General features: G+C 34.9%; 1 long non-coding RNA gene across 1 annotated transcript in view; it reads left to right on the forward strand.

The window, feature by feature from the left end:
• The window catches only part of LOC122811512, a 518,443-nt gene that overhangs the window by 399,556 nt on the left and 91,994 nt on the right, over positions 1 to 26,893 (forward strand). The window lies entirely within an intron of this gene.

Here is a 26,893-nt window from a genome sequence, read left to right on the forward strand (position 1 = left end):
ACTAACTTAATGTAAGTTGATTGCAGAATTTTACGTAAAACCGTAAAGTGGACATTACACTCTGTGAATTCAATTGTTTATTTTTAAGACTTTGGCTCTCAGTAATAGCATCTCATTTCAGAAGACATTATGAAAATCTGTTCTATATACTGTTGTTGTTTGTCTTTCGGCGTTTTCCCGGTAAGGGGTCGCCACAGCGGAACTCCGGTCTGCTAATGATTGGCAGTAGATTTTTATGAAACTCCGAGGTGCCAGCTCGATGCCCAAACTTCAATGAAGGCACGCCCATTTACGCACGCATGTCTTTCGAATGCTACCCAATTACGGAGAGGACATGCAGACTCCACACAGAAGGCACTCCCAAGCCAAGCCAAGAATCGAACGGGAGAACCTCTTGCTGTGAGGTAACAACGCTAACGCTGTACCACCACGGAATTACCTGTTCTATATACTGTGAATTACAATATTTAGGTTAAGACTGGAACTCTTGTGATTAAAGCCATTGATTAGAAGAGGTTATGGCGAACAACTTTATTCTTCTTGTATCATGAACAGCACATACAAATCCAAAAATAATAACATTTGTTTGAGGTCAAAAGGGTATATTTTTTAAGAGCTAGCGTTAAGTAATCTGAAGGTTTTATTAATTTGATTACAGTATTTTGGAGAGAAATTTAGAAAACAGAAAAGAATGGGATCCCCTTTGAGCACAGCCCACTATTTCTTATATGCTGATGGGTTATTACGAAAAATATACTTAGACAGAAATATCAAAATGTAATTGCAAAAACTGTATAAAATATATTTGCTTTTGCAGATCATTTATGTGTTGTGGTACAAAGAAAGGACAACTTAATTTATATGTAAAGAAGCAGAGGTACATTATTGAAGAAAGAAATAGTACTGAATAAAATAGATGTCCTCATTTTAAATAAATGAGTCAAAAATAAATACAGAAAAGTAAAGACATAACATTTCATAAAACTCCTAAGAATATTTTAAGGATGTGGATAAGAAATGGCTTCCTAATGAACGAATGCCGATAAGGTAAATCTTAACAAGAAGAAATATTAATCACTCACAAATGCATAATGGGCATGATAAAATAATGAACATCCTCCAAACTTAGTTCATCCATTTAGTTACAACAGCAAGCCTAATGCAACTATAAACACACTTTCTAAGTATTAGATTATCTTTGGAAATAGGTTATGCCCACTACACTCCTACCTCCACTAATTTAATATACTAACTTCAAAGTCACAGTACCTCAAAGTAATGAGGAATTTTTTAAATAAAATGAATTATGTACTTTGTTTTGAGGTAGTTCATGCAGATGTGGGAAAACGGCCCTCTGTTAGGTGTTGCAGGCGGAAATGTTACCATCACCAAACATTTAGAAGTGTAAACTTGAATATAACATTTTGATTTCCAGTTTCCTGTAGTGTTTGTATTAGACTTCTGTATAATCATTGCTCTGCAATCTCCATGTACATCATCATGAAAAGTCTAGAGTCTTCCTGTAGAGATACATAAAGTAACACACTAATCATTACCACCTCATATGTGAAGATGCTGAATTCACCAATCAGGTGCCTTTTTCTGAGGGTGCTTAGAATATGGCTTTTCTTAAATGATGCATTCTGAGTTAAGTAAGCTACAGACTTCAAGTTATTGCACTCTATAAGTCTCTCTCTCTGAAAGTTAGTAATACTATATATAAACACAATAAAATAATGGTAATATATAGGGAATGTGCATCGTCCCTACACAGATGTATGCTACATTGTACTTTTGTTGGTGTAAAAAGAATCCAAGTAACATTCTTAACAATTTGGTTGAAAAACATATGCATACATTCAGAAATAAGTCATACACACATACTGAAATAACTGGGCAGAATAATTGTATAATTATCTAGCATACATCCAGGAGATAGTTAAAATCCATGGAAATGTCACACAGTATTTCTTTACTGTAGCTTACAGTCCATATTGGTTGGGTGGCAGCAAAATAATATATTCAAAACATATTTAGAACAAATGACAACTGTGCGCAGCACAAGGGTTTGCAGAATGTATAAAACAGAATGTTCTGCGTTCCCTATTGTGAACTCCTTGTAACCCCACTCAGTCTTATTCCCAGTGTAGGAAAACAATTTTACCCCTACAGGTATATTCTGCATGTTTAGCTAAGTGGCATCACATATCTACAATACATGGTTACTAACCATGCCAAATAGCAGTATAGATTAAATGGAAGTATGCATTGTTTCATTGCTTTGACCATTTTACTGACTTTAGACAGTATATTTATTCAATGTAGGAAAATACAGATGACAACACTTTATGATATATATATATATATATATATATATATATACTTTACAAGCTCTATGTTTCAAAACTTCAAACTGCAAATGGTAAAGACCATAACATCAAAGTTTTGAAACTTTAAAATTGTAAAAAAATAAAAACAACAAAAACATTTTTTATGTTTTTGCACCCCACACCCCCTGCTGAATAAATATACCAACTCTGAGATTGTACTACAGTGAGGAAAATGGTAAATTTCCCATTCCAAGCTGTTTCAAAACTTCAGTCTTATGGTCTCAACCATTTGCAGTTCGAAGTTTTGAAACTTCGAGCTTGTGAAGGGAATATATATATATATATATATATATATATATATATATATATATATATATATATATATATATGTATATATATATATGGTTTACCTTTGAAGGAGTGAATTGCATATAGGCGAACGGTCGTTTCCGCGAACTGTAATGCCAAAATACGGACAACATCGAAGGATCAAATGTCAAATGTCGAAAATGATTTGCTGGAAAACCATTTCCGACATTTGATCCATGTGTTTGAATCAGAAAAAAGCATTTGCTTATTTGCTATTCAAACACATGGTGAATCAGCATTGTGGTTTTTTGCAGCCATTCTTACGACGTTTTGCACGTCGCACATATGGCTTTCAACGAAATAAAGGTAAACTATATATATATATATATATATATATATATATATATATATATATATATATAGGTTTACTATTGAAATTTCGAATCAGCTTTGGTCAACCGTGTAAAATGTCGACCCAAAATGCTGAATACGAAATTTCGAATAGGAAACCAAAATGAAAATGAATACATCGACAACTGTGGTTTGATGTATTCGGCATAACAGGAGGTGATGTCACTCACCTCCTACTATGCACATTAGTGTACCGTTGAACTCTACAGTCAACGGTATGTTAATTTTACTATTTTGCAGGAGGGCTATGTCCTTTGCACCCTCCATGTGGGGGGCTGTGCCCCCTACACCCCCTGCACATTAAATATAGCAACTCCATGATCGCACTATATTGAGGAAATGAGCAAATTCCCCATTCCTCACTGAAGCGCGACCTCCCTTCACATTGTCAGTACATCGCTTATCAAATAGTTGAGTGCACCATGCATCTCGATCATACGTGCTCGACCTATTTTGGTTCGATTATGTGCCCCTTGGAAACCATGGATTCGACCTTCAGATGTTCGACTGGATGCCATTCATGTAAATCATAGTAAACCTATATATATATATATATATATATATATATATATATATATATATATATATATACACATATATACACACACATATACATTTATATATACACACACACACACACCTATATTTATCTCTCTCTCTCTCTTTCTCTGTCTCTCTCTCTGTGTATATATATATATATATATATATATATATATATATATATATATATATTTATATATGGGTTCTCTGGCATATATCAATTTTGTTGTAAACTGACATCTGTGTTGTCAACACACTTTGAAAATGTGAATGCACAGAAAGTTATATTAAAAGGTGAGGTATTTCAGTTTATCAAGGAGACAGTGAGTGTTATCTAAAATAGTGGCACCTTGTGTGGCAGTGGCCTCTCCAGCTCCCAATGTGTGTGCTGTTTTTCTGTCTGTGATCCGATGGCTGGACTGTTCGCTTGGGTTGGTTGTGTGGTTGGGTGCAGTTGTGGTGTCCGTGGTGTCTATAATGTCCTTGTTGCTTTGTTTTTCTGGATTTTTGGAGTGATCATGAAGCTTGGGCCTTCAGTGTTGAGTGTGCAAGGTGCGGGTGTGGAAGTCGGAGGTCATACTCTTGGCTACTGGGTTCAGTTTGAGAAGAAGCAGAGTTGGATTTGTTTGAGTCAGAAGGAGGAAGCTGGATTGGACTTGGAAGCTGCTGGTGATGTTGGAGATGGAATTGGTGGTGGAGACGGTGTGGATGGTGAGGATTTTGGGAGAATCTTTGGACTGGTTGTGGATGTTCAGGTCTTCGGGGCAGCGGCTGTCACGTCGAATGCAGGTGGCAGAAGTCCAGTTTTTGTTTGCCTGTTTTTGTTTTACTTTGGAAATGGACTACATCTCTGGTGTCTAATGGGACTGGATTGGAACTTAGGTTGTTGCTGATATCGGAAAGGGTGATGGCGGCTTATGTACCTTATAGGCTGGCTTGGTCACTGTTGTTTTTCGTTGCTGTATTTGTGTATTTTATTTTTGCTTCTGTGTTGCTACGATTTCTGTTTGCACATGAGCTTGAGAAATGAAATTTCATTCAGTTGTGCTCTTGAGTATGGTCTGAATGACAATAAAGTTACTGTTTGACTTGACTTTGACTTTGACTTACAACAGTAATCAATTCCATTTTACAATAAGCACTTCCATATTATTAAAACAGTTATAAGGTTCATATATTTGGTGAAATGCACAACTATTTACATTTTTAATTCCAGGAAAACATTCAACATCTAACACATTTACCCCTACAAAAGACTGCAAACAAGATTTGCATTTTTTTCTGGTGCACTATAAGATAAACCAATGTAAGCTACTCTAGAAGGTCTGTTCGCTTCTAGTTATGGGGAGAAATACTTACTAGTTGACATAATTTAATTATAAGCTCTCACAAGGAATATTCTCCCCTCTTTCTAATTTATTAGCTATTAAAATTTTACCTACACTGAGGTCATAAAAGCAAGAAGCCTTTGCTATTATGAGGCTTTATTTTGTGTGGACAAAAAAGAATTCTCCAAGATTACATGTGCATGCTTGGGATCAGCTACCAAACGAAACTGCAAACAAAATAAACCTGATAAGTTTCAAAGATAAAATGAAGGCTCATCTAAAATGAGTCTATGAATGTAAATGTTTTGGAATAAAGGCTAAGCTACAGATTTGTATTGTCCCTCCAAGAAGGTAGCAGATTATGTATGGGATGGTTGGATGAATTGTCATTGTAGAGAAAATATTTTGGGCAACCATGGGACACATTTTGGTATCTGTGTTTTCATACTGTTTGTAGTGCTATGCCATGTTTCATTTTGTAACTTTTTATTTGTATATTATAATTTTGTATATGATTGTACAGTCTGTCATGTTGTTCTGTGTTGAATTTACTTTGTTAATTGAAATTGCGGTATGGTTAATGTGTTCTGTTAGACCATTTCATAGCAAAATGTTCCCAGGACCAACCCTACATGGTTAACAAGTAAATAAATAAATAAACAAACAAATATGGTTTGCATTGCAGGCACACATGCTCTTGCAATATCTGCTTGGTATATTTCTATAATCCTGAACATAATCATCATAAATCAGAAAACCTCAGACTACAAATCACAAAATGTATATAATCTCAAAACTTTAAATTCAATATATGAAAATTTAAAATGCACACTGTTTATGCATCAAAGCTCATAAAACAGTATCACAAATCCACTATTTGTAGTACATTAAAGAACCTTTGGGAATGATTAGAACACCTCTACTTGTTCAATACACAGCAAACAAGTGGGTTATAATGACACAACCCATATCATCAATATATTTACTTTAATCAAAATATGCAAAGAAGTACATTTCAGAATATATACTGTTTATATTGATATTCACTCTTAAAGATTTATGTGTACACACTAAAACCGTTTATTAAAGGTATACAAAAATAAACAATGGCATGATCTCCAGAAAATGATTTATCACCTAAACACAGTGTTTAAACTCAGCCTGTTCACAGGCTATGTACCCATAGAGTGGCGCACAGCAACGGTTATTCCGTTCCACAAAGGTGGAGCCACAACTGAACCTGGGAACTATCGCCCTATAAGCTTGTCTAGCTTGGTCTGCAAGGTTATGGAGCACATCATCATGGAACTCATTAACAGAGACATTGGGAACCTCCAAACACTAGACCCTACTCAGTTCAGCTTTATTAAGGGAAGATCATGCCTCCTAAACCTGGTGGACTTCTTTGAGACAGTTACCAATGTTATAGATGAGGGAAAGTGGTACACACAGCCTACCTAGACCTCGCCAAGGCCTTTGACACCATTCCCCATTCTGGTATTATAGACAAGCTCACCAGCCTGAACATAAACCCCTATGTCACAAGATGGGTTGCCAACTGGCTCACGGATAGAACCCACATGGTAAGAGTTGTGGGAGCTAGGTCCAACTCTAAACCGGTTACAAGTGGCATTCCCCAGGGATCAGTCCTAGGACCACTCCTGTTTGGCATATACTTCTCAGAGGTACAGGCAAGCACAGGAGGACTATGGCTGATCAGGTTCACAGATGACTGCAAACTAGGGGCTATAATTGACTCTCCAGCTGACACAGACATCCTCCAAAAGGGTCACACTGAGACGGATACCTGGTGTCAAAATCATGGCCTCAAGCTAAATGCCAAAAAGTGCATAGTCATCCCCTTTGGAAAAAACAAAGTGCCCACAAACTACCACATAGGTGGTAGTACCCTAAATATGGAAGATGTAATAAGGGATCTGCGGACCCAAGTAGATAGTAATCTCTCCTTTGATAATCACATTGCCAAAGTGGTTAGAAAATCCTTCTATGTGGCCCACCTAATCACAAAAGGTTCACATCCAGATCAAAAGAGGTCATTGTGTCCCTCTACTCATCACTCATCAGACCCATCATAGAGTACAACACCCCATTTGGGATGTACCTTACAAGACACCTGCAACAGCTAGAAAAACACAGACGTACCTCACCAAGAGGATCACTGGCATCAAACAGATGCCCTATGCAGCTCGACTGAAGAAACTCCAGCTGTACTTAGTTGCATACTGCCTACTCAGAGGTGATCTCTGCCTGACATATACAAGGCCATGTCCAACCCAGAATTGATGGACATGCTCCACCTAAAGAAAATCATATCCCCTCGAGCCACATGCTCTAGGGATCTAATCCTCACCACAACAATAAGTAGGACGTGCTGGACTGGAGAGATAGATTCCTGTCCCAGAGACTTCCCATGCTTTGGAACAAGATTCCAGTCTATATTAGGCAGAGCTCCTCACTAACAGTCTTCAAGAGAAACCTTGACGAGTGGATGGGAAACAGAAAGTTTACCCCGGGGATCATTTCAGTGGCTCTGCTGGACAGAGGCACAGGGAACTAATCTAAGGGGGAAAGCCAACACATTTTGGCTAGGCTTATAAATGCCTTCGGGCAGATAGCCTAGTACCTATCTATGAACCTAAGTAGAGTACTTACAAATTAATGAATTGCTACATTCACAATAATAACTTAAAATAAAAGGAATACCTGTACTAAAAATTCATTTTGCAGAGAAGCAAGCCATCTGCAGCCCCTATGTTGGGGCCTTCAACTTCACAATTCCACGTATAATTTATTCTAACTGAGTGTGAACCGTGTCAGATAAAACTGAATACATGGGTTGAATGGAAAGCTGGGTATTCCCTTTTCAGAAGCTGCTTCCACAGATGCTAATATTATTCTTATCTAACTTCATGCCCATTTTATGATTGCCACTCCCATTTTCCAACTTAACAAATGAAATTACAGTAGTCCTTCTTAAACAAAAGTAATACTTCCATGGCAGTAGCCAAGAAAACTTTTCAGCAACACTATTGCAATCTTTGCTGTGTAATCCACTTCACATTTTCATTTATGGACTTAAATCCTTCTAGAAATATGATCCCAATCAATGGAATTTCCTGACAGGTGAAATTATAGACTAGATGAACTACCAATATTAAAAAAAAAAACAATGAATTCCACATATTCCTACAAAATTTCAGAAAACTACTACTACCTTATGTTACACTACTTCAGTGCTTTGTAATAAACTCATACTAGGATAAATATCACAGAGCTACACATCACGCCATTCTGATTCACTGTAGCCTATATCTGCACTGCAGACCTCAATTCCATATGCACTTTTCATTTCCCCTTTTCTACTTCAGGTTATCTGGCTGTACTCATTACACATTTCTTAGACTAATAGTAATTTTATCAGTTCTGCTTACTACCTGTTCCACTTCTTGGTGTATCTTGTAGTCAACTGAATTTATATCTTTTAAAATGTGTAACGATCTTTCTAGAGTGCACTTGTTTAACTGTATGTATTCTGTTTTTGTGCCATGGCTGAAACTAGCCCACTGTAGCCCGATCCATATATACGTGTAAATAAATAGCAAAGGGAGATTAATGGTGAAGGTCCCTACATGAGGCGCAAACTTTTTCCCTGTAAAGACCATACTTAATATTTATTTACTATTAGTATTTATACCAATTAGAGTTGAACATTCTTTCAGACTGTCTTAGGCATTACTGGTTTGAGATTATAAGACTGTGTTTTCCTGTTTTCAGTGTTTTTAGCATAAGATTTGAATTTTCTAGTGGCTGCATTCAAGATTATGAAGTGCACCCTATATGGTTGCTATATTCACCAAATAAAACTTGCCCCTGCCTCAGTGAGGATGTTGTATTTTCACTTCTCAAAAATGTAGGTAAGGAAATTCAGTCAAATAAATTTAACATTGTGTTATACAGGGTTCTCTATGATGTATGAGAAGTAGAGGAATTAAAATGAATAGAGCATAAAACCCTAATACCATATTTATACTCCCAGCTCAAAGAAATATACAGTGAAGAAGAAAAAGATATAAGGGAGCACATCATTGACATGCACGTTATATCTGTAGTTTCCATTTACAAAATTACATATGGACATATTTCCCATGGACCGCTGTCAAAGGAGGGTTAAGATACAGTCTGTCAGCATCATTTTGATGTTTTTGCCTATGATTTTTTTTAATGTATGATCTTTTTACTTGCTGCCTAATTTCAGTTGGCATGAAGCTTCCCTTGTTTAGTTTCATTGATCTAGAAGGATTTAGAAGTATATATAAAAATACAGAACCCAGACACAGGCTGTTATAGTAAATAAATTATAATAACTAATGTGGATTAGGAATACTTGAGCAATTATATAGAAAGGACACAACTAGTACAATGTGATTGCACACGTATAGTTCAGTTGTAACATGCAAATAATACCTTGAAAATATACATACATATAACTCAATGTATTTGCATCTCTTTTTTTCTTGAGTAAAATATAACTAATAGATCATAGAGAAGATGTAATTTTGTGGGCTGGAGGACATGGCAGTGAAGATGTAATATTCTGGTAAAGGTCCAGTAGCATAGAAGATATAAATGTATGGGTGAGATATCTATGAGAGAAGATGAAGTTCTTGTAGCAGTTCGTAAAACAAAGGATGTAAGTATATGAGTAGGGTACACAGCTGCGAAGACAGAAGTAGTGTAGAAGTAGCAATAGAAGGATTCAGTGAGAAATATGATATTCCAGAATTGAATATAGTATAATGAATAAGCAGTAGTGGATAATCTATGGTTATATAGGTGATTGTTCACCAGAGAGTACATGAACAGATGCATTAAATAGTTTAGCTTTTAGTTTATAATAAAAAAAAATGGTGTTACAATCTGATCTGATATCCAGATGTGCAAAATCCCATAGTTTGACTATACTTACTGAGTAAAGAGAATTTCCATAATGATTATTTAGTTTTGATGCAGTGATCTTAATGGTCCTGTAGGACTGTATCTATGAACAAAATTGCTGAGTGGTAGCTATCACAGTGTTTTGTTTAATATGTCAAATATTATAGTGAGTTGTGTGAGCAAGAGGTAAGTTTATAGTCTTAGTTTTAACATGTTATTTAATGCTATGCCGTGATCTGTCTTGTTTGGCAAAAGAAATATTGGGGAATAAAAGGTTTTCTATAAAGTAGTCCGTTTTTCTTACATTGAAAATTGCTTCAGGTTAATAGATTCTGTCATTAATGAATAGTTATGTGAAGGAAGAACTGATAATAAAATGGCATATTTCCTAACTAAAATAAATCCAAAAATCAGCAAACTGTTTAGTCTGCCTAAAATTCATAAATCCTTAAATGATCCTCCTTTCACACCAATAGAGACCAGCGAAGGGAGTAAAACAGAAGCTATGATTGTATTTGTAGATAAATATCTACAAAAGGCTGCAGAAAAAAAGTGAATCTTATATTTGTTACACTTTTGCCTTCACAAATGCTATTGAAGAACTGGAAATTTCAGAAACAGATTACTTGGTTAATATGGATATACAATCCTTATGTACTGTAATTCCAAATAACATTGGCATGGATTATGTAAGCCTTCGCAACAAACGAAACAAACTAGTAAAATCAAAAAAGCGGGCGAAAAAATGAGCTTAACTCAAACAATATTCAAAACTCCAATTTTATTAGCGCTTTCGGTGAGGTCAGTGCCTCCCCTTCTTTAGACAACAAACCATCAGATTTACAACTAATCTATACTAGGTTTCAGTGCAACTATTCAATTATGCTATTAAGTCTTTTACTTTCATTAAAAAGACACTGCTTACCGACCAGTTCGTATATGCCCATAGACTAACATTAGCGGATTACCCGCACTTGCAAGATCTTAGTACATGTATATAAATTTAAATATAAAATAATATAACTATCCTAAACGATAAACAATTCTAAGAAATCACATATGTTAAAATATATAAAAACATATAAAATATGTAATCTAATTTCTAAAATTAAAAATTAAAAACAAAAACGATATATATACCACAGCTTATTATAACTCTATGCGACTAAAATAATAATAGTCATAACATAATAAATAGTTTTACAATCAATTTAAACCTCATTTGAATGCTAGAGCTGATAATAAAATCATATTCTATTCTAAAATCCTACAAAAGTACATTGTTATCGTAACCTCACTTGAATATAAATAAAAATAAAGGCAAAAAATTACTCCTACAATGCCCTTAACTATACATGTTAAAAAATTCCTTTTTTCTCTTTATTAGTAACCATACAACAATATTCCATAAAACTAATTCATTTATCTTTTTGTTGTATCTTATATTTTATAGAGTATTTTATTTACCTACGTAAAGCTAATAGTTTCAATATACTTTTGATGGATGCATACTCATTAAGCCCTGGAGGGATGTGGGCCACCATTCTTATTTGCCAAAGAATTTCTTCTACTTCAAGTTGTAGTTGCCAGGGCCCCCCTCTTACGTCTCCTTGACATTGTTGTAATATTATGAATTTAAACCTATGATCGGAATACTCGACAATATGTCTAGATAATGCATTTGTTGTATCTCTTTTGTTAATAGTACTGATGTTCATAAATATGTTGCTTAATTTTCCTCTCCGTTTTGCCAATGTAGTATGCAGCACATTGGTTGCAGCAAGCTGTATAAACTACTCCTTTAGTTTTGCAAATAAATCTGCCATTAACATGATACATCCTCTCCCTAATGGTAATTTTATTGTCTATCCGTATATATTTACATTGTTGGCACGACCCGCATTTGTACATTCCACAAATCCTAACTTGGTTAGTTCTTCTTTTTCTTTCAAGTAATGCTTTTAAATTTGCACCTTTTCTATATGTAAAGTTAGGCTTCTCCCCTAATATTTTGAACAGCCCACCATCTTCCATTATAATGGCCCAATTTTTATTCAACATTTCTCTTATTCTAAGGTGGTCAAGAGAATACGTGCAGAGAAAACTGGTCTTAAAATCATGCTTTTTGTTGTTTGTGACCATATTATGTTGATATGCTATGTGTTCAACATTTTGGGCAAATTGTTCTGTAATAGGGGTTTAAAGTGCCCTATGTTTCATTTAATGCTAACTTTGGAGATAATATTGTCCACCAAAATTTCTGGATACCCTCTATTGATGAACATAATTTTCAAAAGCTCGCATTCACTAATGAAATCAATATCATCAGATACCATTCTAGTCGCCCTTACCATCTGCCCTTTAACCACCACTCTCTTTTGATGGTAAGGGTGACTACTGGTAAAGTGCAAAAAAGCATTAGAATAGGTTGGTTTTCTATAGATTGTGCTTCTATTATTGTTATATTTGTTAATATTGTTTGAGTTAAGCTCAGTTTTTTGCCCGCCTTTATGGATTATGTAAGCACAGAAGTGTTGGATTTTAGGTTTTTTTTCAAATGATTTAGTGGCATTAATCATGGGCATGCTCGATATCATTTTGACATATAACTTTTTTGAATGTAATGGTTCCTTTTTTCAGCAGGTCAGTAGTGTGGGTATGGGGGCAGCTATGGTCCTCAGCTATGCCAATGTTTTTATGACAGGTTGGGAAAAGGAATTTATTAGATAAAGTGAGTTTTGTTATAATATAGTCTATTTTAAGCATTTTATTGGTGATCTTTTTTGATGTGGAGAGGTGATAGACTGCTTGTTGTGCTTTTTCAATTATTTGAAATTTGTTAGTGATTTTTTTTAAATTTACATTAAATTATGATTTTTGTAGTTTATAATTTTTAGATGTTGAAGTTTTTAAGGATTCTAATAGGTTAAAAACAAAAGTTTATAAGAAAAAAGTGCAAAGTAATATGTATTTGGAATACAATAGTATGCATCCTTTAGGCATCATGAATAAGATTGTAAAAGTGCATTATTAAGGGCGAGTAATCTGACAGATAATGATGAGCTGTTCTTAAAAGAAGCCAAGTTTTTATGTTATAAGTTTATAGTCAGAGGTTTTCCTAACAGATTAGTCAAAGAAAAGTTCCAAGAGGTTTATAGTGAGAGAAACAAATAGTATAACTGAGATAAAGAAAAGAACTTAAATAATTATAATATGGGTATGTTGTTACAATACTTGGTGGATACTAAACATATAAAATAAATTATTAAGGGAAATTGGAAAATTTTAAGTAGTTTTCCTGAAGTAAAAGATTTAGATGAAGATACTCCTATTTTTGTTAATAAAAGAGGAAAAAATAAATTAAAAAAATAAAGAATATTTTTCAGTCTAGGTTAAATTTCAAAAAATGTTACCTTTAAACCTGGTAAAGAAGGAATCTTTAAATGCTATGATTGTAAATTTTGTTCTTACATCAATACAAATATAAAAGGACTAGTCATCAATGAGGTAAATATTTCTGTTATATATTTTTTTTTACTTGTAAGTCCAGGTTTTTGGTTTATTTGTCAGTTTGCACAGTATGCCCTGCTTATTATGTTGGTTGAACAAAAAGGGAATTGTCCTTCAGAATTCAGGAGCACATTTATGCTACAGAAAAAAAAAATGATTTAAACAATGCATGGGGCATGGTTTACCCAAGTTTATGGAGTTACAACAAGTGGCTTGTTTCACTAACAGAGTTGATGCTGAGGATGATTTGGACTGGAGTGAATATTGCTGGCAACTAAGATTAGATGCCAGCCATCCTCCAGGGTTGAACAATAAAGAAAATTTTAAAGTGTTTCTGAAAAAGAGAAGGCTTAGGCATTAAGCTTTTTGATTGATTAATTAGTATAATTATTCAATTAGCTTATGTTTAAATATGTGGTGGTGTAAATTTTCATTCAGTCTGAAGAAGTCAGATGAAGATGAAAGTGCTTACTGAGTGAAGATTATTTTGTGTAATAAGAGTTTGTTTTAGATTTGTTATTTTTTGTGGTTGTTTTACATATATATTTTTGGCAGATTTGCTGCAAATTTGGCTATTTCATTATAAGCGTCTTTCTAATTTTTGCAGCTGGGTTTTTGATATGTTGGTCAAAAATATTGATATATGCAGAAAGCCAGGGAGCAGAAGTGCACAAACTGTTGCAAACAGTGTTTGCTCGGTTAGGTATGTCTTATATTTATACAGCAGTCCTAATTCTTTCCATAGTTTTTGAGGTGATACAGTGCATGTGGTGATAAAATTTAAATTTTTTTGATTATTATGAGATCTAGACGTTAAGTGTGGGTTACCTGTTGTGTGGGTATATTTTCCAGTGATGTGATAGTGAAAACTGAATTGGTTATGAGCATTTCCAAATGTAAGTAAAACTAGTTTTCTTTTTTCTTTTATTTTTACATGTAGAGGTAATTGAGAATTAGTTATACATTCCTTTCTATTGTGAAGAGCATACTGTGTTACGGTTGGAAATTGGGTGAGGATTTTGGCTGAGCATATTACCATTAATTCATCTGCATATTGTACTAATGAAGCATCTGTTATTGTTGTATACACATTGTTGATTGAATGTATTAAACAAGAGAGGACCTAAGATGTATCCTTGAGGGAATACCAACAGAGATAGGAAGGTAGGCAGAATATGTATTTTGCCAATGTAAGTAGTTATTGAACTCATTTATTGCTTTCTGCTTATAATTAAATTGTCCAGGCTACTGAGTAGAAGATGACATAATAATGTTTCAAAAATGTTTGTTAAATCTAAAAAGAGACAGGCCACTTGTTGACCTTGATTTCTTTTCAGATTAATGATATTTCAGATGGTAAGTGTGGTGGTTTCAATACTATGACCTGAATGAAAGTCATGTTGTATAGTATTAAATAAGTTTTTGATATACTTTCTGACAATTTTATAAATAGGCGATAAGATGGCTATGGGTTTATAATTAGAAAAATCAATTAAATTTCCACCTTTGTAAAGTAGATTATGAGTATTTTTTTTCAGCGTGAAGGCACTTATATTTCCTGTTTTGATATACTTACCAGTAATGCTATTAGAAAGGCAATTAAGTGTGCTACACTCTGTATGTATTCTTCCAAGTGGTTATAAGGTGGTAACGTAGAAGTCTCTATTTTTTCAAGTCTTTATTTTTTTAATTTGGTCTGTCTGAACAGTGAGTGATTTGAAGTTGCTATGTGAAGATCCAATGTACTATTCTGTTAATGAGCTGCTTCTTGTTGTTCAGGGTTTGACCCATTTGCCTACTGTGTGACTGTTAGCAGGTCACTTAACCAGTCACTGCTCCCAGGTTGTGCCCGAAGCTTGTGTCCAATGGGCTTACCTGGTTAACAGATAAATAAAAACAAACTGCTGTCTGATTAATGAATTACTTAGCAGTACTTACTCCTGTTTTATCAGAAGCGTCAACATACCAGTGAGTTCCCATGTTCTTTGAAAGAAAATCATTAGCAAAATTTATGCAAAAATTCAGATAACTCTACAACTAAAAAAGATAAAATACAGTAACCATCTAGCAGAAAATACAAGCGAACTGAGTGGTATTTTATTCATATATACATTTGAAGTAGTTGCAAATCAGAAAACAGGTGCTTACATGACCATTTCTTATTTATTTTTTTTCAATTTACTATGCTTTTTTGCTCTCTTGCAGACACCCCCCCCCCCACATGCACCACAACATTTACTCATGTCATTGGTCATAGCTTAACAATGCTGAGATTGTAGTTTCTGAGATGTTTCAACAATGCACCTCTTAATTGTGTAGCATTCTATAGGGTAACCTCTCAGTTTGTGTCTCAGTATAAGGTCTTCTCTCTTTAGGGAATGTAGCCCTTCCCAGCATTGATACACTCTGTGTAAGGCTCTAAGGGGGTGCAAAACAATTTTTCTGACAGACAGCATAATAGATCTTATATCTAATGCATACACTTTGGCCTCCTCCTTTTTTCTAATAATTTCTCCATCCCTCCCATTAATTTGGCTCCTCAGATGATACCCTTAATCTCAAATGGAGAGGCTATGAACATAACCCTTCCTCCCTCTTGGAAGGACCGTTGACATTGAAATTTAGCCCCTCCCTCTCTCTTTCCATCATTGCATCTACCTGTTCTCATTTTAACAAGCAAATGTAAATAATTTTAAAACAGAATAAAGTAGCACATACCATGTAAATACCAATAAAATAAGAATTAGTTCTCATTCATTGTTTTATAAATAGGGAAAAGGGAAAGAAAAAAGAACCAATTTACATTAACAAGTAGGTGTGCATAGTGTTCAAACAAAAGAGGATGAATTTCTGTTAGTATAGAATTTGTTCACTTTATTGTTATTTAGGAATTACGTGGTACTTAATATGCAAATACAAGTTTGTTATTCTGTAAATGGGCAAACATGCATTATTAATATCTCATTTTTTAAAAAATACCCATGCGAATAATTCTAAAATGATAACCAAAATAATACTTAAAATGCACATTTATGTTTGGCACACAGCCTATAAAACATTGACATTTTATTTACATACTCCTGTACTACATTTTATTAACTAAGAATTAAAATGCCATGTATTTTGCATGAACCTTTGCTGTATTTCCTTTTAGAATGCATTCCATAAATAGAATATGCAGTAGGGTATTTGAAAATATTAAAAAATATTTTACCTCCTATAGTCTAGCCTTGAAAGTTCTGTACTTTGTATTCAATGAAAATATTTCTATTTTTTTCAATAATTTTTATTTTCATTTTGCATTTATAAAAGACACAAAAATTCTCATATTTACAACATGACCATAAGAGAAAGTTATACACTGTAGTTAATATAAAAACATGAATGTCATATAACAAACCTATTTACACTATATACATAGATGCTTTCTCAAACAAGTTTAAACAATTTAAAGACAACACATACATTAATGTTTGCAATATCATATTTAGTTGTGAGCTTGTGGGTATATTGCTAGGTTCCCTTATAACATGTTACTCTATAGTGTGCATGATGTTTTATGCTAGTATGATATTGAAGGTTTGTTCACAAGTTGCTCAAGTTTTGCTGTTTTTGTTTCTTTTATCCATTACTATTTTGTGTGCTAATAGGTGTTTAATAGCCACTTTCTTAAAACCCTCCCAAGAGATGTTCATAGAGTCTATCCATTTGAGGGCTATATATAGTTTCATTAACGAGAATATGGTTATAAAAATATTTCTGATATTTTCATCTACACCTGTCTGCATATCATCTTCTCTTTCTCTTATGTTGATGTACACACACACACACACACACACACACACACACACACACACACACACACACACACACACACACACACACACACACTAATGAAGATCTTTCTGATTTCCAAAAATATGTCATTCTAGTCAAAGTATTAAAAAAAATCTAAGACAAGGATAAATACAAACATGAGTTTAGAGAAGTGTTAGGGCAATTGTAAATTCTTTAACTATGCAAATTATATATTCCCTATAAATATATATAAATATTGCAAAAGATAAAACCCATTAATGTTGCATACTTACCAAATAAGAGGAACAACTGGGGGAAATTAAAGGTATTTTGAACATTTTCATAGATAATTCATCTGTGTAATCAAGACCAGTAATGAAAAGATTCTCTTATAAAGTAAGGAGAATATTACTGTACAAAATATTAAAAAAGACCTTAACATGGATTTTAAAAGATATGTCGCACAAATTGCATGGAGCAAGACAATATTATAGAGGTATTCCTAACAAATTTAAGAACAGCACTGTCAAATGACTAGTGATTCTGTATAAGTCATTTCAAACAGGCAGAGCTCATAATAATGTATGGAAACCAGGCTCTGGTTGTACAGCTTTTATATATTTTTATAAAAAAAATTATATATCCGTATAGTTTGTCTCAGAAGATTGACTAAAATGGCTGCCTTATTACCATTAGTATTTTCATGTTAGGTCTGAACTGCATCTTGCCCTGGTTTGAACATAGAAACTGTGGGGGATAACTGCTTGTATTCTATAGAAATCCAAAAGGCAGTCCATTTGATTCCTATATACCCAAGCAGTGCAGCAACAGCAATCAAAGTAAGGTATGCAACATAACCTCAGTGTATAATTGCACTAAGCTTTGGGCTCTATTATCACATGGTCTAGCTGCAGTATACAGCATGACTTTTAACCTTTTACACTGGAAGAACATAGTGAATGACAGCATGGAAATATAGTTTACTACTACTATGCGGTAACTATTAGACTCCAAACCAGATAGACATATATTTCTTAGCCTAAATAACACTTCCATGAATGCTTCAAGAGGGAAACAAATCAGCTGATGTTTTAAATACAGGCCCATACAAATTACCTTTTTTTTGAAACTTACTCTCAACTCTAATTGATAGTAGGATGGTCAAACATTTTATGTCAAAGCCACAAATTCAGGTTTTATGTTTACAAACTGTAAGCACTTTGTCTACCCTCTGTTATACAGACACATGACACACCACATTAATTTGCAAAATCTCCAGTTTTAAATGATACCAAGAGGTTTTCAGCTTTGGACTCTATCTGAATTGTTGCACGGTGGTAATAGTAATGATACTGGTGGCTTCAGTCAGAATTATTTTTTAGATTGTAGTATTGGCATGAATACCTGAACTACTGTATACATTTTCATATGATGTGGAAAACATATGTTCTGATTTTGTGCAATGCAATAGGAAATTCCTATGTCCTTAGAAAAACAGACCAAATGCTTCAATATACCAGCCTTTATTTTCTACGGTTCCTGTTAGTATACATTTTAGTTTTGCATTTTTATGTCATTCAGATTTATTGTTTTAACAGTGTGATAGATATTTTATTCCTTTCATTTCCTTTCTTCTTTCATATGGCATATTTTTTGACAGAGTGATATTTTAACATTGTGTGTCAGTATTTCTTGATATGGTTCTCAAGACTTTTGGTTCACTGGTTCACATTTCCTTGTTTACAAGAATAACTATGCCACATGTGCTAGCTGGACTAACAGCACAACCTTTCTTTAAAAAGCAGCTTTTTAGAAGGTGACAGTAAACAATTATTACTAGTACATTACTGCCCATATATGAGTGTGTATGAGTGTGTGTGTATACACATACCAGTAGCCATTTCTGTGTCAAGACCAAAATTCAAGTCTGTTTCATTTTAAAAGACTAGTAGAATATATTATGTAACTTGAGTTAGCTAGGCTATGTTGCAATTACATTTAAGGTTGTAAAAAATAAAATGATATGTTACATAATGACTATAAAATAAGACAAATTGAAAACAATTTGCTTCTGGCTTGCATTGAAAACACTTTGCAGTTAGTCACATCTGAAGAGACATGTATAGCAAATATGAAACTGTTATTTATTATTTTTATATTTTTTAAATATTTAACATTTATAATTGTAATATATAATATTTATAGTTTGTTTATAAATGCAATATATACTATTTAATATTTTATATTTTTAATATTTTTTTTATTATTTCGTCTACTATTTTTGGTATATACAAGCCTGTGTCTATTTCCAATGAATGTTCAACACTGTATATACCTATGTATACTATGTACATACTCTGTTCCAAAATGATGTTGATGTAAGCTATTGTATATTTTTTCTCTCACGTATGTACGCTTACATGTATCTTGTATCCCTTGTAATGTCAAGTATCTTATGTCAAAACTGTTAAATGTGGAGTGTTTCTCCCTGGGCCTCTGCTAAAAAAAAAAAAAGAAGTTTTATCTTAGTTGGACTTTCCTGGTAAACAAAGCTATCTCTCTCTCTCTCTATATATATATATATATATATATATATATATATATATATATATATATATATATATATATATATATATATATATAGATATATATATATATATATAGAGATATATATATATATATATATATATAGATAGATATATATACACACACATATACATTTTTTATAGCATATGTACAAATGATATCCATTTTTTTACGAAATGAGTAAAAATATGGTATGGTTAAAAAATTATTGTTTTAGTATTGTATTATATCTTTTGAAGCAAAACTACATCTGTAAAAATCGTGCATATTATGTCTGGATTTGTTGCTGTTTAATTAGCTTTTTTCAACTTAGTTTTATGTTTTTGTTTAGTTTTATTTATTTCATGAAAGAAAATAGTTCAGAAATCATAGAAGCTAAAAGATTTAAAAGAACCAATACTTTCATTTGCCTAATTAAGTCCAGCAGTGTAATTTTTGTTATTTTGATGAAGGGAGTAATTACATGCAGTCATGTATAAACAACACCATGCAATCAGTACTGCTGCAGTTTATGCCTTTTGAAAAGCTGCTACATATTTGCTATCATATGCTGAATTACAGATGTACAAAGTTCCAAAGGGTGGAGTTTAATTTTTTTCAAGATTTGCTATTGCTCTATGTGCATGAGGGTGGTAGTGCAGGGGGTGAGATTAGAAAGGTTTCCATATGTGTATTGCATGATATGACTTTGATAATCTTTGGGACTGTAGTATTTTGTGCAGGTCTTACTGTTTCTCAGAAATACAAGGAATCCTGATTATGTCTGTCGAAGCCTACTGTAGAACTGTTGGACCTTTGTCACCCTGTTGCAATGATATTTGCACCTTGAGGTTTACAATAATTAATAGGCGTTTGAACTCTGAAGTATATTTTGATAGCTGTAATGCATCCTGAATGCCTATAGTATCATCATTGCATTTCAGACCATAGCAACCAGATTTATTGAGATATTGGTTTAAGTGATCATTGTTTCTAAATATATATTAAAAAAGATGCAAAACACATTTCCAGTAATGTAGTAGGTCATATTGCTGTTCTGGATATTCTGTGTAGGCATGTTCTACAAAACAATTAAACATGTTGTGTTACTGCATATTACATTTTCTACTACTTTCATAATTTGCGGTGAACAATTTACATAGAATATCTCACTACTACTGGATATACTATTGTTGCTGTTTTTCTTTAGATTAGATTTAGTATTATAAGTCAGCATGCAATAGACTGCATATGCAATGAACTAAATGTTCATTTTATCTGCTTTTGAATTACTCTTTTGCATTTATGAGCTGGCAGACTTGTATGAAACTATTAAGACTTTATTAGCAATAGATAAGATCTCACAGATTTGCATCTAGTCTTAGCTTTTTCAAAGTTGCTATTAGATTTCACAATTTTGCCATGTCATCTTTTAAAATTTTTCAACTGTTCATTCTCAGAAAGTCATTTCTCATGTTTGCTTCTATCAAATGACATGCAATGAGTAACACATTTATTTATTTATTTAAATTTGTCGACCGGGAGTGTCCGACTGGACGCAGGTCCATTTTCAGCGGAGGCCCGGGGAGAAAAGCTCCACAGTAAAATTAACAGACAGTAGTTACATTGGATTACATAGCGATTAACAATTTAACATAGCAATTACTTACAGCATATTTACAGATGAAGAACATAGTACATCAGTAGACAACTAGAATCTTTATCTGTGAAGTACATAACAGACATTAATAAATGTTAATAATTAATAAATGTTACAATGAGAAGTTCCTGTTGTATAATAAGTACTAGGCTTATGAGCATCTGAGCTTGCTATAATCAAGGTAGTTAGTGGAGTGGAAAGAAAGGTAGTGGTTGGATGGGGTGGATGATATTATACTTCTGAATGATGTCAGTGAGCATGAAGGAAATCCTTAAACATTACTATTTATATAGGAGGCCATCATAACAAACACTATTAGCAGCCTGTTTATAGCTGTTCGGTATACATGAGGTATTGTCACTCTGATGGTGTATTTTGAACTCAGTAAAGTATACAGCATTTGTTTTGATGCTTGTTTTATTTATTAAATTGATTTCAAAGTCCCACTGTAATTAATAGAATCTGCAGTGCTACTTCTGAGATCAGATGTTGGCCAAAGCATGCAACATCTCATTACTTATAATCAAAGAGCAGAAATATCATTTTTGGAAGGAAAGGCATGCCTTGTTTTGGCTTTGTGTTTTGGACAAGTATAGGCAGCATGTTTTCATGTAGAACTTGATATCTTCAAATCAGAGGAAGTGAATTATGGTAAGCTAAAAATCAGGGTTGAAGGTAACGATAAATTTAATCTTGAAGGTAAATGCATGAGTGTAGTTAGTGTTATAACAGTGTTTCTCTTATGTCTGAGCATTCTCTTCTTCCTATGACCATTTTGTAATAGTGAGCTTGTCACGCATCATTATAAACTTTGACATACTTAATAATTAGCTTCAGTTTACTTCCATGCCGCATGTATTCTTGGTGGTGTTCTTCCTACTACTAAATACTTGAATACATGTCATGTCTCCATTAGGATTACTTTTGAGTTTATCTTTTTTTTAGCTTAATTTCTACCTTAAGTCATAATTTCTTTCTGTAACATCATGACCTGTTAGCCATAATAGTGAAAATGATTACACAGTCATTGCATTATGTAGGAAGAAAGCAGTAGGCAGACTTAAACTAAACATGAGCCATGTTTTTATTTTTGGTAAATTAAATTCAGTAATAAACTAGAATAGATTTAGATCTATTTTAGTGGGCACCCCCTTTTTTTATTTATTTTACAGCCGTCACTACTGTTATTCTTTTGAGCATGAAGTATTTGCATACTTTGCCACTACCATTCCAGCCTGAAGCAATCTGCTTTTTTTCTCTCTCACTAAACAAAATTTGCTGCATTCTGATATCTCAGCTACAAATAGTTGGAATGTTGCATACTTTGGAATAGCTGGATCACTGTATATTAGGCTCAGTGAGATTCAAGAGATCTTTGTTATCAGTATTTTGAAAACTGGAATGTGAGGCAATATTTTAAATGAACTCATATCATTTTTTACATAGTTATCACAAGCGATGAATGAACCTTATTTTATCTTAATAGTGCATGGTACATATTGAATTTATATGTATGCTACATGAGTTTTTTTGTTATGTCAGTCTTGCAGGATGGGTTTCTCTTAAAGTATCTGCTTGTGATATGGCCCGCACTTAAAACTATGTGTATTAAAAATATGTTCAAATGTAGAAAAATAAACATAACATTCCATTGTAGTAATCGAGGCATTTAAACCATTGCACAATTATGGATACAGCATCATGTTCAATGTGCAATATATGTAAAAATATTAACAAAATTACATTTACTATCATGAAAGCATATCAAACAATAACCATGGTAGCACAAGTATGATAAATTGGAGCAGCTCTTAAAGTCAGCAAGTAAACAGAGCATGTAAATTTTAAAATTGAAACAACAGTTCTACAGCTTCCACGTTGTATATTATCTCTAATAAAGCATTTTATGACAATAAATGACATACAGTGAGCAGCAGAATACATCTGTATTACTGACAGGCTAGACAGAAATCTACACCACTCACATAGCGCCTAGTGTGATGGTTCTTAATTAATCCCCAGTCCACTCCTTATCCCAGTGATCTATATCTCTTGCAAATCTGTTTGTCAAGTAATTGCATAAGTTTGGATATTTGTTTTTTATATGGCAGAAATATGTTGGCTCTTTCCCACAAATCCAGACAAGGCAAAATACAGGATCTTCATAAACTTATTGAGACCTCTGCTTCTTCTTCTTTCAGTCATTTAAAATATTTCACCCACGATGATTCTGAGCAGATGAAAAAATATCTCTCTGTGGAAACATTATTCATCATCATCATCTTCTTTCGGCTGTTCCCGTTAGGGGTCGCCACAGCAGATCACCTGTTTCCATTTCTTTATGTCCTCTGCATCTTGTTCTGTCACACCAACCACCTGCATGTCCTCTCTCACCACATCCATAAACCTTATCTTAGGCCTTCCTCTTTTCCTGTTACCTGGTAGCTTCATCCTTAGCATCTTTTTCCCAATATACTCAGCATCCCTCCTCAGCACATGTCCAAACCAACGTAATCGTGCCTCTCTGGCTTTGTCTCCAAACCTTCCAACCTGGGCTGACCCTCTAATATACTTATTCCTAATCCTGTCCATCCTCATCACACCCAGTGCAAATCTTAACATCTTTAATTCTGCCACATCCAGCTCAAACTCCTGCCTTTTTGTCAATGCCACTGTCTCCAACCCATATAACATAGCTGGTCTCACTACCCTCTTGTAGACCTTCCCTTTCACTCTTACATGTACTCGTCTGTCACAAATCACTCCTGACACTCTTCTCCACCCACTCCATTCTGCCTGTACTCTCTTCTTCACCTCTCTTCCACACTCACCGTTACTCTGAACTATTGACCCCAAGTATTTAAACTCATCCTCCTTCGCCACCTCTACTCCTTGCATCCTCACCATTCCTCTATCCTCCCTCTCATTCACACACATATATTCTGTCTTATTCCTGCTGACCTTCATTCCTCTTCTCTCTAGAGCATCTCTCCATCTCTCCAGGGTCTCCTCCACCTGTTCCCTACTCTCACTACAGATCACAATGTCATCTGCAAACATCATAGTCCACGGGGACTCCTGTCTGATCTCGTCTGTCAACCTGTCCATCACCATTGCAAATAAGAAAGGGCTCAGAGCTGATCCTTGATGTAACCCCACCTCCACCTTAAATGCATCCGTCACTCCCACCGCAGACCTCACCTCTGTCACACAGTACCCTTGTACATATCCTGTACCACTCTTACATACTTCCCTGACACTCCTGACTTCCTCATACAATACCACAACTCCTCTCTAGACACCCTGTCATATGCTTTCTCTAAGTCTACAAAAACACAATGCAACTCCTTCTGACATTCTCTGTACTTTTCCATCAACACTCTCAGAGCAAACATCGCATCTGTAGTGCTCTTTCCCGGCATGAAACCATACTGCTGATCACTAATCATCATGTCCCTTCTTAACCTTGCTTCTACTACTCTTTCCCACAACTTCATGCTGTGACTGATCAGTTTAATCCCTCTGTAGTTACTACAGCTCTGCACATCACCCTTATTCTTAAAAATCAGTACCAAAGCACTTTTTCTCCATTCCTCAGGCATCCTCTCACTTTCCAAGATTTCATTAAACAATCTGGTTAAAAACTCCACTGCCATTTCACCTAAACACCTCCATGCTTCCACAGGTATGTCATCTGGGCCAACAGCCTTTTCCATTCTTCATTCTCTTCATAGCTATCCTTACTTCCTCCTTGCTAATCCATTGTACTTCATGATTCACTCTCGCTACATCAACCAACCTTCTCTCCCTCTCATTCTCTTCATTCATCAACCCCTCAAAGTACTCGTTCCATCTCAACACACTCTCCTCGCTTGTGGGCATGTTTCCCTCATTATCCTTTATCATCTTTACCTGCTGCACATCTTTCCTAACTCGGTCCCTCTGTCTAGCCAATCGGTACAGGTCCTTTTCTCCCTCCTTAGTGTCCAACCTTTCATACAACTCTTCATATGCCTTATCCTTAGCCTTCGCCACCTTTCTCTTTGCCATGCACCTCATCTCCTTATACTCCTGTCTACTTCATCTCTCTGACATCTCTCTGACATTCCCACTTCTTCTTTGCCGACCTCTTTCTCTGTATCCTCTGCTGTACTTCCTCACTCCACCACCATGTCTCCTTGTCATCCTTCCTCTGTCCAGATGTGATACCAAGCACCTTTCTAGCAGTCTCCCTTACTAGCTCTGCTGTAGTTACCCAGCTATTTGGTAACTCTTCACTGCCACCCAGTGCCTGTCTTAACTCATCCCTGAACTCCACCTCACAATTACCCTTTTTCAATTTCCACCATTTGATCCTTGGTGCTGCCCTCACACTCCTCCTCCTCCTCTTAATCACCAACGTCATCCTACAAACCACTATCCTATGCTGCCTAACTACACTTTCTCCGGTCACCACTTTACAGTCTCCAATTTCCTTCAAACTGACTCTCCTACATAAGATATAATCCACCTGTGTGCATCTTCCTCCACTCTTGTATGTCACCCTATGCTCCTCCCTTTTGTTAAAAAATGTATTCATCACAGCCATGTCCATCCTTTTCGCAAAATCCACTACCATCTGACCTTCTACATTCCTTTGTTTAACACCATACCTACCCATCACTTCTTCGTCCCCTCTGTTCCCTTCACCAGCATGCCCATTGAAATCTGCTCCAATCACCACTCTCTCACCCTTGGGTACAGTCATCACCACTTCATCCAGTTCACTCCAAAATGTTTCTTTCTCATCCATTGCACACCCAACTTGTGGAGCATATGCACTAACAACATTCATCATTACACCATCAATTTCCAGCTTCATAAACATTACTCTATCCGACACTCTTTTCACCTCCAAAACACTATTAATATACTGTTCCTTCAGAATAACTCCTACGCCATTTCTCCTTCCATCCACACCATGATAAAACAATTTGAACCCACCTCCGATACACTAGCCTTACTCCCCTTCCATCTGGTCTCTTGCACACACAATATACCAACCTTCATTCTGTCCATCATATCAGCTAGCTCTCTCCCTATACCAGTCATACTGCCAACATTCAAAGTTTCCGACCCTCACTACCACAGTCCTAGCCTTTCCCCTCTCTTCCTGTCTTCGGCCATGTCTTCCACCTCTTCTCCTCCTTTGGCCAACAGTAGCCCAATTTCCGCCAGCACCCTGTAGGCTAACAGTACTGGTGGCGGTCATTGTTAACCCGGGCCTCGACCGATCCGGTATTAAAGTACTTATTGGTGTCTGCATGAAATGATTTGGCGAAGTTTTACGCCAGATGCCCTTCCTGATGCAACCCTCCCCATTTATCCGGGATTGGGACCGGCACAAAGAAATGCACTGGATTGTGCATCCCCAGTGGCTGGGTTGGAAACATTATTCATATGCATACATAAAAGACAGTAATACCATTTGCAATCTTGAATGATAG

The sequence above is a fragment of the Protopterus annectens genome, chromosome 9.part0 (genome assembly GCF_019279795.1).
Source record: "Protopterus annectens isolate FY-2018-M chromosome 9.part0, PAN1.0, whole genome shotgun sequence".
Taxonomy (NCBI): Eukaryota; Metazoa; Chordata; order Ceratodontiformes; family Protopteridae; genus Protopterus; species Protopterus annectens.